Here is a 15,555-nt window from a genome sequence, read left to right on the forward strand (position 1 = left end):
ATAAAGTAACGTGGAATGAAGTCAACGCTTCTGTTATAGTTAGGTATATGAATTTATTAAAATTCTTAAAATTTATCCACGAGTTAGTGGAAATTGTACAAAATGTTTTCGGTAAAACTGGCCATCATCAGTGTAAACCTGGAAATAAGTAAACCACTTAAATTAAAAGCAAAAGGGTGAAATTTTGACAGTTGAAAAAATAGAAAATGAGGTTACTTACGTCCAGTGTACAAGTACATAACTGAACCTAGTAATTGAAATCTTAAGACATCGACTTAATGTCGACTGCTTTTTAATGTCTAATGTAGCAATAATGTAATTTAGAGGTTTTTACACCTATTGAAGTGGCTAGTTTCAATTACTTGTACACTGGACGTAAGTAACCACATTTTCTATTTTTTCAACTGTCAAAATTTCAGCCTTTTGCTTTTGAATTTAATTGGTTTACTTATTTCCAGGTTTACACGGATGATGATCAGTTTGACCGAAAACGTTTTGTACAATTTCCACTTCCACTATAAGAATTTTAATAAATTCATATACCTAAATATTTCATTCCACGTTGATATTTATAAATATTAATGTCAATAATAGTATTGGGACCGTGCAAGTTCGGCAAAGCGACCCCTATTTCTTCGCTCTGTACTTTTATTCGCACTTTTAATTATATTGGCCAATTATATTAGTCCTGGTTACTGGATAATTGTCAAGGCCATAGTCCAAAAAAATAGTAAGAAGAAAAAATAAGATTCAGGTTATGTTATGAAAACGTGAACAATTGTATGTAGTAAATAAAATTAGTTATTAAAATGCAGTACTGCACTCAAAATACAATTAATTAAATTTACCTTTATATAATAATTGCATATCATATCAATATTGTGGAGCAATATATAATTTTTCTGCTTCAATGACAGAAGGTATGAAATATACGTCAATTTGACAATTTCAATTGACAATATGAATTATTTAAGATAGTTGCAATATTTCTCCGCGACTCGCGCACGGTCGTTTCTCGTTTCCCTTCCAAGTACTTGCACACCGCGAATAAGAATAGTTACATCGACCTATTGTATATGTTACAGTTCAAGTAGATTCTCAGTTAGAGTTGACTTTTCCTAGCAGTGTTCCCAAACCTACCGAAAATTAGGTAGATCTAACGATTTCAACGCATTTCTACCGATCTAACGAAATTTACTGAAATTCTACCTAATTTTGTATTCATATAGAAATTTTTACTTATTCTTAAATGTGAGAAGAAATAAGACACAAACAATTTTTACTAGCGTGAAATGAACATGACAAAACGAATCCTGACCTTAATATTCACTAAAAAAAATCTGGCAACAGAGTAATCTTATATTTTTCCACTTCCTTACTGTTACTTGTCAAGTTGTCAACCAGCCAGCAATGCCAACTTCTCATTTTCATCATTAGCTTTGTTCGTGGAGACAGTCCACGATTGGTTTCTGACTGAAGCGCATGCGCAGTTCCGTTTTTAAGCGCTTGAAAACGAAACTGCGCATGCGCAAGAGTCAAAAACAAGTCAATGGACTGTGCGAACAAAGCTAATATCAAATCTAACGATTTGGCTTCGCAATCTAACGAATTTTTGACAGCATTTTACCGATTTTATTTTTTTTCGTTTGGGAACACTGTTTCCTAGTTCGAGTCAACTCTAACTGAAACGAGCAGTAAAAGTTGATTTGAAATATTTAAATCAACTTTTACTAGTTGAAGTTGACACTTCCTAACTCTTGTTAGTAAAAGTAGATTATACAATTTATACGAGTATAATAATTAAATCTCACGTGCATTTTTGATGAGTGTGCGTCTCTTTGTTTCGACCGTTTCAACTACCGTCCAGGCTGTAACGTCGCCCCCGTTAGGTAAATTATTCTGATTCGATTTTTTTGCACAAACTTACTCAAACAAATACATCCTTATAACAAATACACAGTGTCAGGCGGTACCGCGGTCGAAAAATTGTTTAACCAATTTTTGTTAACCAAATTCACAAAAATAATTCTTATCTACTCTACCTCATATTATGTATAAGTTTTTATTGTGTGAAAATTATAAATATAGATAGCAGTACATGAAGGGTTTAAAGTGTGCCTGAAGTAATAATGTATTTTAAATGGGATTTACTTTTTCGCGCTGTTTTTTAGCACACTTTCATATAATCAAATATCCTTAACTTCCTCCTTGTCATGGTGATGACATGTGAGCAATAAATTACAAAAAAAGTTTTGACAGTTTTGTGGTTTGACAGAAGTTTGAATTTTTAAATGTCAAAGTTCTAAAAAATTGTAAAATAGGAATGTATTCCAGTGACGAAGAGTTGGTTTTTTATTTGTTTTTTTGGTAGATAAAATATTGTATGAAATTGTGCGTGAACTACTTTTTGCGCACTTAGGCGATGTATAGCACTCGGCCCGCTTGTGCTCTAAACATCGTGTGCGTGAGCAAAAAGCATACTTCACGAACTGTTTTCGGAGCAAAAAGGTCTCCTGTGATTTTTCTCTAAAATTGATAGTTTTCAAGTTATACGCGATTTAAAATTTGAAAAATGCGAAATGAGCATTTTTAAGGCTTAATAACTCGATTAAAAACTATTATTATGAAAGTCAGAAAGTCACCTAATCAAAGTTTAAACCCCCCCCCCCCCTACAAGATCCTGAAGAAATTTTTGTCATTATTTTATTACTAAGCTGTTATTTTTAATTATCAACAATGAGCGCTAAAAGCGTATTGAGGCGGCCGTCAATGTGAGTGCGAGTAAGATCCTCCATACCGACCGTCCAATGGTGCATCTCAGTCGCACTCACATTGACAGCCACCTCAATACGCTACTAGCGCTCATTGTTAATAATTAAAAATAACAGCTTAGTAATACAATAATGACAAATATTTCTTCAGTACCTTATAGGGGGATCGTTAAAATTTGATTTGGTGACTTTCTGACTTTCATAAAAATAATTTTTAGCTGAGTTATTAAGCCTTGAAAATGGTCATTTTCGCATTTTTCAAATTTTAAATCGCGTATAACTCGAGAACAATAAATTTTACAGAAAAATCACAAAAGACCTCTTTTGCTCCGAATGACCCAAATTAATGATGTAAAAAAATGTCCGAAGTGAATTTTTTTTGTGAATTTGTTTAAAAAAAATTGTTTAAACAATTTTTTGATTACGGTACCACCTGACACCCTGTGGATTCGTTATAAGAACCTCTTTTTGAGTAAATCTGTGCAAAAAAATCGAACTGGAATAATTTTACCTAACGGGGGCGACGATACAGCCTGGACTATAAATATCACGATTTGAACATAATATACAGTAACATTAAATTTCTAGAATCGGTTGTTTGTGTGAATCAACTTTTACTAAATGGCATTGGGAAGAGTATACTTTAACTAGTTGGAGTCTACTTTTACTAGTAAATGTTGAATAAAAATCTTCATTTTATATTTATAATCAACTTTTACTAAAACCAGTCGTTTGAGTCGACTCGAACTAGGAAAAGTCAACTCCAACTGGATAATCAACTTGAACTGTAACATATACATTTTGTATACTGTATACTATATACTACACACATCGACGTTCGTTTCACTATAGGTTTTGACTTAATTTGTTTAAAAATAAGTCGTGACGCATGGGAAAAGTTAGAGCGGACGGACTATAGTTTATTTTTCATTTTATTCATTCATTAGAATTCAATGCGCTTTTTGTTTTTTCTTATTGAATATCGTTTGATAAATCATTTAAGTCCGGTTATGTTTTGGGCACTGAGATCATCAACAAGTTTTGTAAATTTTCATCTGTCAATCTCGTTCTCAATTTAGATTTTATGAAATTTATTTTTGAAAATGCTTGTTCATGTGCTGGAAAATACAAATCATGATTTTGCAAAATTTCTGAAATTGGGAAATCTGCTTACGGGTAGATTTTCTGGTAATTTTCTTCAAAATTATTTTTATATACTTTGTTAGATTGCAAATCAATTAACTAGTTGTAAATTATCTGGTACTTTTACAATATCAAATTTTAAACGGTTTTCAAAAATTATTATGTCCTTTTCTTTTGCATAAAAATCTTGAAAGCGATGAAAAACATTTTCATCCAGCACCTTTAGTGGCTCAATAAAAATATTCGAATGACCAATGTTGTTTTTGGTTAAAAACGATTGCAAAGTAGGAAAATGACAATAATTTTTCTTTTCAAGTTAAAGAAATAGGATAGCTCGTTGACTAACTTTCCTTGGTCTTGTAGTTCATTTATTGAGGTAAGTTGTAATGTTCACAAGAAAATCTAACTTATCCATCAATAATAATTAATTGTAGTATATTATTTCCATTCTCTGTCAAAAATATTTCAATCTCGTCTATCAACTTGAGAAATCGTTTTAAAACTTTTCCACTGCTGAGCCATCTTATTCTTCGTCAATTTCATTTAAGTAATTCTGGTATGTTCAATCGTTCCTACCGTTTTTGCGAATATAATAATTATTGATGAATTTTACAACATTGATTTTTTTTTTTTTCGTTTTTCAAATGTACAACTTTTTGTGCAAAATGTGTCTTGATAAAGTTGTAGAGGAGGCTGCGTAATATTTAGTTCATTCAATTTTTTATTAATAATGCCAATCAAACCAGTATTGTGACCCGTCATGTTCTTTACACCGTCAGTGGACACTTTTTAAAAATTTTTCCACTTGGGATATTGCATTTTGCAAACATCTAATTCTCACCTCTTGTATTTCCATGGAGGCTTTTCGATACACCAAGTTCTTCTGTTATACAAACTTATTTATCAATTTCACGGGTAAAAATCAACAATTATTGAGCTGTGCTAGTTATATCGTTGCTTTCAGTAACTGCCAGTGAAAGATACTTAAAATTATAAAGTTTTTTTATTAATTAAACATATGTATTGGTATATTTTCAATACTTCGAAAAGTACGTATTACAGACAAATTAATATTTTCAAATGTAATTTTAATTAGTGAATTTAGTTTTCCACTATTCTTCTTTTAGTGCGCATTTTTTTGCCGGCCACATTTCGACACGCTCACGCTCTGTTAATTTTTCATAAAAGTATATTTGACCCGTGTTGAGCTGCCCCCCCCCCCCACTTGCACAAATTAAAAAACAAATAGCCCCGATTTATGAGCTATTTATGAGCTTTCATATTCCGCAAACTAAAAATTTTGAGCTCGTTCCACTGAGCAGGAATTTAATACTTTAGCTGAGTCAGCCCCCCCCCCCACTACTTAAAAATAGGAATATTGAATCGGTTTTTGCGGCAGAATTACGAGCTATTTATGAGCTCTTGAAATTATATAGTTTCGATTTTTGAGCTCATCCCCTTCACCCCCAAACAACCCTTTAATTGATTTAACTTAAGAGAAAAATGCTGAGAAAACTTAAAATATATCGTATTGCGGATATAATTCTTATAGTGAATATACTCTAAGAATAAACTATTAAATCACGTGCATTTCGACTATTGAGCTACAACCCCTTCGCAAGAAAACCACCCTATCTTCCCGGCTAAGAGAAAGTTGTACTTAAATTGCATTAAATTAATTATTTGGCGACTACATATCATTTAATAATTTATAAGCTGCCAAATTACGCGCATTTAGATCAGTAAATTGCAATTTATTTTGTATAGTGCAGTCACTGACGGTAAAAATCAACGATTACCTTCAATTTCGGTGAACCTTCATCGATTTTCACGAAAATTGGTCAGTGGTTAGAGGATATCTCGAGAAACAAAGGTGACATGGTGCCACCTTGCGCCTTTACCCTGAGGGTGGATACCGCCCCTTCTCGGGGGTGAAAATTATTTTATAAAAAATAACTGCACAAATCTATAAAAAAACAAATTATAAGCAAAATTTATTATATAAATTTATTAAAATAAGTCAATACTTTTTCAATACCCTTTAATTGATTTAACCCAGTTATTAAAGATCAAAGATTTTAATTATTCGTGAAAAAAATGCATGTTTTGAAGCGGTTTTTCGTAAATCACTGAAAAACTGTAAGTTTTTACAAAAAAGTTAATAGTAGTTTAATTCGTATAGCTTATATTCTAAGAATAAACTCTTAAATCAGGCGCCTTTCGATTATTGAGCTACAACCCCTTCGCAAGAAAACCATCCCATATTCCCGGCTTAAGAGAGAGTTGTACTTAAAATAATTTAAATTAATTATTTGGCGACTACATATCCTTTAATAATTTATGAGCTCGCAAAATATACGCATCTCAATTATTGAATTGCCATTTTCTTTCTATAGTGCAGTCACTGAAGGTAAAAATCAACTATGACCTTCGATTTCGGTAAATCTCCATTCATTTTCACGAAAATTGGTGAGCGTATAGAGGATACCTCAAGAAACAAAATTAACAATAACAACTTAGCCGGGGGTATATGTCACCTCTTCTCGGGGGTGAAAATTACTTTATTAAAAATAACCCTACAAATCAAGAGAGGGACAAATTCTAAGCAAAATTTGTTATATAATGTTATTAAAATAAATCAATACTTTTGAGTTATTAAAGATCAAATATTTTAATTTTTGTGAAAGAAAATGCATGCTTTAAAGCGATTTTTCATAAATAACTTAAAAACTGTAAGTTTTTACAAAAAAGTTTTCATCACTAAAATTGAAGCTAATAAAAAATATAATAAATTGCTGACTTGAAAAACCCTTTAATGTAAATTTAATGTTATAGGTAATTAAATGTATAGTTTTTTCTGTGACTATTCGAATCTAAGGATTCAAGCTTAAATAACGGGAAAGAGATGCATTTTATAACACTTACTAAATATGGTATTGTGAATAAAAATGGTATACATTTTTATTTTACTTACTAAATACTTGTCAAAGTACTTAGAAATACCTATCAAATGAGCTCCAGAAACAGTTGATAGCATCAAAATTTGAACTCCAAATATTTTTACAAAAAAATGAATTTTTTTTAATCAATCTGTTAATTTTTATGATATCAGGCACATCCAACTATTTGAAAGATAATTTCAAGATTAAAAAAACTAACCGGCTGTCAACCGAGACATAAAGTACCGGCTTAATCTTTCAAATACTTATTTTTTAGGATAATAGGTTAAAGGGCTCCAGTTACATTGTTCTCGTAGTAAAATTTAGGCTTAAACGTTTCTATCTTCGTTATTTTGATTCATACATAAAACAAAAGACAAGTAAAATCTTTGCTAATAAAAAGAAATCAAATTTCGTTATCTATCATTTTTTACGTCAATCAAGTATTGTTGGAGTTATTATTCTAAATATTATGATCTAAAAAATAAAGTATTTGAAAGATTAAATGTAATATAGTTTTATAGCTGTATACGTATACTTTATAATTATAAATTTTGATGCTATCAACTTTTTCTTGAGCTCATTTTTGATAGGTATTTCTTAGTACTTTGACAAGTATTTAGGACCTAAGTGTTATAAAATGCATCTCTTTCCCGTTATTTAAGCTTGAATCCTTAGATTTGAACAGTCGCAGAAAAAAATATACATTTAATTACCAATAACTTGTTTTAAATTAACATTAAAGGGTTTTTCTAGTAAGCAATTTATTATATTTTTTATTAGCTTCAATTTTAGTGATGAAAACTTTTTAGTAAAAACTTACAGTTTTTGAGTTATTTATGAAAAATCGCTTTAAAGCATGCATTTTCTTTCACAAAAATTAAAATATTTGATCTTTAATAACTCAAAACGTATTGATTTATTTTATTAACATTTAGAATTTGTCCCTCTATCGATTTGTGGGGATATTCTTAATAAAGTAATTTTCACCCCCGAGAAGGGGTGACATATACCCCAGGCTAAAACCGCAAGTTGTTATTGTCAATTCGTGAAAATGAATGGAGATTTACCGAAATCGAAGGTCATAGTTGATTTTTACCTTCAGTGACTGCACTATAGAAAAAAAATGGCAATTCAATAATTGAGATGCGTATATTTTGCGAGCTCACAAATTATTAAGCGAATGTAGTCGCCAAATAATTAATTTAAATTATTTTAAGTACAACTCTCTCTTAAGCCGGGAATATGGGATGGTTTTCTTGCGAAGGGGTTGTAGCTCTATAATCGAAAGGCGCGTGATTAAAGAGTTTATTCTTAGAATATAAGCTATACGAATTAAACTACTCTCAACTTTTTTGTAAAAACTTACAGTTTTTCAGTGATTTACGAAAAACCGTTTCAAAACATGCATTTTTTTCACGAATAATTAAAATCTTTGATCTTTAATAACTTAAAAAGTATTGACTTATTTTAATAACTTTATATAATAAATTTTGCTTCTAATTTGTTCTTTTATTCCTTTGTGCAGTTACTTTTATAAAATAATTTTCACCCCCGAGAAGGGGCGGTATCCACCCTCAGGGTAAAGGCGCAAGGTGGTACCATGTCACCTTTGTTTCTTGAGGTATCCTCTAACCACTGACCGATTTTCGTGAAAATCGATGAAGGTTCACCGAAATTGAAGGTAATCGTTGATTTTTACCTTCAGTGACTGCACTATACATAATAAATTGCAATTTACTGATCTAAATGCGCGTAATTTGGGAGCTTATAAATTATTAAATGATATGTAGTCGCCAAATAATTAATTTAATGCATTTTAAGTACAACTTTTTCTTAAGCCGGGAAGATAGGGTGGTTTTCTTGCGAAGGGGTTGTAGCTCAATAATCGAAACGCACGTGATTTAATAGTTTATTCTTAGAGTATATAAGCTATAGGAATTATATCCGCAATAGATATAGTTTAAGTTTTCTCAGAATTTTTCTCTTAAGTTAAATCAATTAAAGGGTTGTTTGGGAGTGAAGGGGATGAGCCCAAAAATCGAAACTATATAATTTCAAGAGCTCATAAATAGCTCGTAATTCTGCCGCAAAAACCGATTCAATATTCCTATTTTTAAGTAGTTGGGAGGGGGCTGACTCAGCTAAAGTATTAAATTCCTGCTCAGTGGAACGAGCTCAAAATTTTTAGTTTGCGGAATATGAAAGCTCATAAATAGCTCATAAATCAGGGCTATTTGTTTTTTAATTTTTGCAAGTGAGGGGGGGCAGCTCAACACGGGTGTATATTTGAGATTTGGCGGGCCGCGCAAAAAGCTGCTAAGGGTCGCATGTTACCGACCCCTGCTCTACACCAACCCCTTTGGTTTGTTTATAAAAATTTACTGTTTCAGGACGATTCCATAGACAGCAACATCCACTGATTGATGTAACTAGCTCAATAAAATCACATTTTTTGGATGAAAAAATTGCTACTAATTATATATTATAAGAAATATTCAACTCGGGCGCGTAAAAAAACCAACATACCACTAGCAAACCCGTCCATCAAAGCGTTTGTTGAAAAACCGACAGAAGTTAGATCGTGGTGCGCCGTTTGTGCGCCACTTGAAAACACGTACTAATCTGACGAACATACCTTTAAGCAAACGTCTAAAAGTGGGAAAATGTAATGTTTATAGGTGTCTATCGATAATTTTCCACATCTAATAGTTTCATCTCTGTTTAGCCTATGTTTTTGGGATGTTTGGTGTAAAAAATTACATTTCTTAACATTGTCATAATATACAAAAACATGTTGTTTGTTTGGGTTTATATGACTGCGGCGGACCCTAAATCCATTCGCCATACAAAAGATAAAATTTATCCGCGCCGGTATGGCGCGTATTTTATAAAAATATACTAAATTAAACATGCCACAAGAAAACAGTTTCAGCACCTGGCTCATCTCTGTTATTTCAAAGCGTATTAGGTTTTCTATCTTTTGCGTTATTTTGCCGGTTCTTAGCGCACTGATCGCTGTGCTGTATACGTATACATATGTAAGCATTATTACAAAGCAATTTTTTTGTAAAAATAGTTTAAAATAAAAAGAAATCGCTGGAACGGAGCATTTTATAGCTGCTCGTAATTTTTACTAGCGCTTAAGTGATCTCCCACATTTTTATATCCACAGTCATAAATAATTATATTATTAATATTATATCAGACTTGAATTATTATATGACAACATTATTATACTATATATAAATTGTGGTGTGTAAAATATGATTTAATTCGACAAAATATTTGACAATAGGATAAAGCAACAATATTAAATTTTGAATGGTATATTTATGCATTTGAACCACACAGAATTCTTTATTTTATATTAGTCTATGTGGTGAGACCTCTCCCGCCTGAAAAAAATTCTGATTCGGTATCTTTGCGTATTCTTATTCAAAAATGTTCCCTTTAAACAAATCTAAAGGGTTCAGGGCGGAATTTTTGGGCAGAAATCGTTTAAACAATTTTCTTAAACAAATACAAAAGACCACTTTATTTTGCTCTGTTTGCTCTATTTTTTCAAAAGTTGATAGTTTTGAAGTTATAGGCAAGTTAAAATTTGAAAAATGCGAAAATGCGCATTTTTGAGGCTTAAAAACTCAATTGTAGTTTATGTTAGAATATATTCAACTATAAATTATGGTATTCTTATTAGTGTTAAAATGGACATAGCAGTCAAAGTGGGCGGGCTAATTTCCCGAACCTTTTAGGTCGAAAACTCTTACATAGGATTGATTACATGAAAGTATCGTGTTACAAGACATATGGATGTGAAAGCGATTTTAGTAGTTTTGTATTTGCTATTTTTACAGTAGTCTTGAAGTATACGTTGTAGAAGACACATCTTAATTTCTTTGTTTGTATATTATTATAATACGGTTCGGTTATAAAATAAATAGTTTGTTTAGTATTATTTGTACCTTTTATTATCTACTATTTCTAATAGGTTATGGGCCCAGTTACGTTGTTAGCTCACCTGTATTAAGATAATAATTAAAAGTGTACAGTCGCGAAATTTTCGTGTTAACCGAATACATAATGGCGGAGAGTGCGAAATATAACGTCGAAAAGTTGAACGGCAAGAACTATCAATCTTGGAGTTATTTAGTGAAAATGTTACTCATCAATGCTGATCTATGGGAAATAGTTTCGAGTGAGTTACCATTAGAAGCAGATCGAAGCAGTTCTTGGAAAAAACAAAATGATAAGGCTTTGTCAACTATAGCCTTACTTGTTGACGTTAATCAATTAGTGCATATCCGGAACAGGGAATTCGCGCGCGATGCGTGGATAGCGCTAAGGGAGTATCATCAGAAATCAAGTTTGTCTAGTATGGTGTTTTTGTTAAAGCAAATCTGTAGGCTATCGCTAGAGGAGAATGGTGATATGGAAGCACACATTAGTTTATTCCTAGAATCGTTGAATAAACTGGCCGCCTTAGGGGAAGAAATTAAGGACAGGTTCTCAGCAGGAATTTTGCTGGGAAGTCTTCCAGACTCATACAGTTTTTTGATTACAGCGCTGGAAAGTAGGCCATCGAGTGAATTTACTCTAGAATTTGTTACGAGTAAATTAATAGATGAGTACAGGAGACGTCAGGGAGCTTTGGGAAGAAATCAGGAGGAGTCGGTGATGAAGTCAGTATACGAGGGTAACAAAAATAATGGTACTGCAAGGGCAGAAGCAAGGCAGTGTTATTTTTGTAACCGGAAGGGCCATTTTAAACGAGATTGCTTTAAGTACAAAGCGTTTAAGAAGGAAAAGGCCAATAAAGTCACTGAAGGTACTGATGATGCATGTTTTATGGTCAATTATAGCTCAAGGGACGGAAAAAGGGATTCTGCTTCGTGGTATGTGGACTCAGGAGCTTCGAGCCACATGGTTAATTACAAAGGATTCTATACCCAATTTGACGGTAGCAGAAAGGGCGTTGTAAGTTTGGCGGAGAAAGGGCAATACTCCGAGGTTCAGGGTATAGGGACAGGACTTATTGAGTGCGTGACTGGATCGGGAGTGGAAAATTTAAAAATCGACGAAGTGTTGTATGTGCCGGGATTAGACTCAAATCTGCTTTCGGTGAAAAAGCTAACAAGTGCGGGACATAATGTGCAATTCGATAAAAACGAGTGTAAAATCGCTTTACACGGAAAAGTCGTCGCGAGTGCGGTGCCTTCACCGGACTTATACAAACTTTCAACTGTGGACCATGGATTGAGTGCTGTGGAGCACTCCAGCAACTGTCAACATGCATGGCATAGACGGTTTGGACACAGGGACATGGATGCAGTCAAACACTTAATGGAAAAGAAAATGGCAGTCGGGATTGATATGACAGACTGTAGGATTAGGGAAACTTTGAATGCTGTATGAAAGGTAAAATTTTACGTAAGAGTTTTCCAAAATTTTCTCATAGCAATACATTTAATATTCTTGACTTATTACATTCGGATATTTGCGGGCCCATGAAGACTGTTACTCCAGGGGGTAAACGTTATATTTTGACTTTAATTGATGATTTTTCTAGATATACAACTATATATTTATTAAATCATAAAAATGAAGCGGTAAAATGTATAAAAGATTTTATAGAATTTGCGAGTAATCAGTTAGGTAGGGTTCCAAAAGTAATTAGGTCGGATAGGGGTGGCGAGTGCGTAAATAATAATTTAAGGGAATTTTTAAAGGGTAAAGGTATAAAAATTCAATATACAGCGGGGTACTCTCCAGAACAAAACGGGGTTACAGAAAGAAAGAATCGATCTCTAGTTGAAATGGCTAGGTGCATGTTAATCGATGCGGGTTTAGCAAAGAAATTTTGGGGGGAAGCGATAGTGACAGCCAATTATTTGCAAAATCGATTACCTACTAAGTCGAAAGAAAAAACGCCCTATGAATTGTGGCATAAAGTAACACCGAATGTGTCGAATTTGCAAATATTTGGGTCTACGGTTTATAGCCACATTCCCAAAGAAAAAATGAAGGATAAATTTGATCCAAAAGGTGAGTCACTGATATTTGTAGGTTACTCTGATGAATCAAAAGCGTATAGATTGTTAAATGTAGATACAGAACGTATTACAATTAGCCGTAGTGTGGTGTTTTCCAAGAGAAATATATGCGTCGAGAAAAAGGAGGCAAAAAGTGAGGAAATATCCATTGGGTCCATGATGGAACGGGAAAAAATAGAGCCAAACGACGTAGAAGACAGAGAGGTTGCAAATTTTGAAAACACAGAGGAAATAGAAAATTCTACGGACACATCTAACACGTATGAGAGCTTAAGTTGGGAAGAATCCCATGACGATGACGGTGATTCTAACTATCAATTAGATACAGATCTCGATATAGAGAATTCAGGTGATCGTAGATCTAGCAGAATAAATAAAGGTATTCCACCTGAGCGCTACATAGCAAAGTTGACAGAACTCGAAGAAGTAGAACCTAGAAACTTTAAAGAAGCGCTTAAAAGAAGTGATAGTGAAAAATGAAAGCAAGCTATGGAAGAGGAAATCACGCCATTAAGGAAAAATAAAACTTGGGATTTAATACAAGCACGGCTGGTAGCAAGGGGTTTTAGCCAAAAGTTCGGCGTAGACTACGATGAAGTGTTCGCTCCGGTTGCGCGGCAAGCTACTCTTCGAATTTTATTGACAGAGGCATGGAGAAAAAATCTCATAGTAAGGCATATAGATGCAAAAACAGCCTTTCTAAATGGAGAACTGTCAGAAGAAATTTTTATGAAACAGCCTGAGGGATTTGAAGAAAAGGATACAAGTTGTGTTTGCAAATTAAATAAAAGTTTATATGGTTTGAAACAATCTGCCAGAACTTGGAACAAAAAGCTTGATGAAGTTTTATCTAAAGAGAATTTTTGTAAAAGCAATATTGATACATGTTTATATATCAAGGTAATAAATAATGAAAGGGTTTACGTACTTATATACGTGGATGACATTTTAATAGCAGCAAAGGATACACAGGTAATTGATACATTTGAAGAGAATCTAAAATGTAATTTTGAAATAACGAGTTTGGGATTATTACAAAATTATCTAGGTATGAAGATTGAAAGGTGCGATCAAGGGATATATAGTTTAAATCAAGCCAGTTATATTGACAAATTGCTGAACAAGTTTAAGATGAAAGATGCAAAAGAGTCCAATATACCGCTGGATGTTGGATACTATAAGCTTAGCAGAGAGAAGCCGATGAAAAACAGTGAAATTAATATACCAACAACTGATTGGTGGTTTATTATACATTGCGGTAAATACTAGACCGGATATATTGGCAAGCGTCACCATACTAAGTCAACAGAACAAAAATCCAAAAGAAGTAGATTGGAACGAAGCAAAGAGGGTGTTAAGATATTTAAAGAAAACTAAATATAAAAAGCTTATTTTAGGACAAGAAGGAACAGATAATGCATTATACGGCTATGCAGACGCTGACTGGGCAGAAGACAAGGGGAACAGAAAATCCAATAGCGGGTATATATTTTTATTACGGGGTTCGCCTATAAATTGGGGATGTAGAAAACAGAGTTGCGTGTCTCTATCATCAACTGAAGCAGAGTACATAGCATTGGCTGAAGGCTGTCAGGAAGCAATTTGGTTAAAACAGGTTATAAAGGAATTTGTGGGTTTAGAGCCGGAAATAGTTATATACGAAGACAATCAAAGCTGTCTAAAACTTTTAGGAAATCACAAATTCAGTAATCGGACAAAACATATCGATACAAAGTACCATTTCGTAAAAGAAGTGCATGAAAAAGGGGTTGTTAACTTTAAGTATTGTCCTACCGAGGATATGATAGCTGATATGTTGACTAAGCCGCTGAATAGGGTTAAGTTAGAGTACTTAAGTAGTAAAGGGGGTCTGTTTGACTAATTCAAAAATAATTTTAGTTGCGAGGGGATGTTAGAATATATTCAACTATAAATTATGGTATTCTTATTAGTGTTAAAATGGACATAGCAGTCAAAGTGGGCGGGCTAATTCCCCGAACCTTTTAGGTCGAAAACTCTTACATAGGATTGATTACATGAAAGTATCGTGTTACAAGACATATGGATGTGAAAGCGATTTTAATAGTTTTGTATTTGATATTTTTACAGTAGTCTTGAAGTATACGTTGTAGAAGACACATCTTAATTTCTTTGTTTGTATATTATTATAATACGGTTCGGTTATAAAATAAATAGTTTGTTTAGTATTATTTGTACCTTTTATTATCTACTATTTCTAATAGTTTAAACATTCATTTTCAAGATTCTGAAGAGTGATCGTGCCTAACTTCAATTTATCTTAGACCGTTTTTATTTATTTGTTAATTATGCGTGTCCATCCGACTCTATTTCGACATTCTCCTATTTTGCTCCAGAACACTTTTTCAGATTTTCTGGGTCATTCTAAATAAAATATCTTATCATTTTTCTCAGAAGTTAACAGATTTCGAGTTATAAACAATTTAAAATCTGAAAAATTGCGAAAATGCGCATTTTCGAGGCTTGAAAACTCATGTAAGTATGTAAATTATTATTTTTTAGGTTAACAAGTGCCTAAATTGAGGTATAACCATCATATTTAAATATTCTGTAGCTGTAGACTGTAGAGTAAAGAGTAATCGGGGCTAATTTCAATTTAGACCATTTTTA

At 32.9% G+C, this 15,555-nt stretch overlaps 1 protein-coding gene across 1 annotated transcript in view; it reads right to left on the bottom strand.

The window, feature by feature from the left end:
- Window positions 1–15,555, bottom strand: part of LOC114326773 (unextended protein) — a 366,939-nt gene that overhangs the window by 277,798 nt on the left and 73,586 nt on the right. The gene's annotated exons all lie outside the window — the stretch shown is intronic.

The sequence above is a fragment of the Diabrotica virgifera genome, chromosome 7, assembly GCF_917563875.1.
Source record: "Diabrotica virgifera virgifera chromosome 7, PGI_DIABVI_V3a".
In the NCBI taxonomy this organism is placed as follows: domain Eukaryota; kingdom Metazoa; phylum Arthropoda; class Insecta; order Coleoptera; family Chrysomelidae; genus Diabrotica; species Diabrotica virgifera.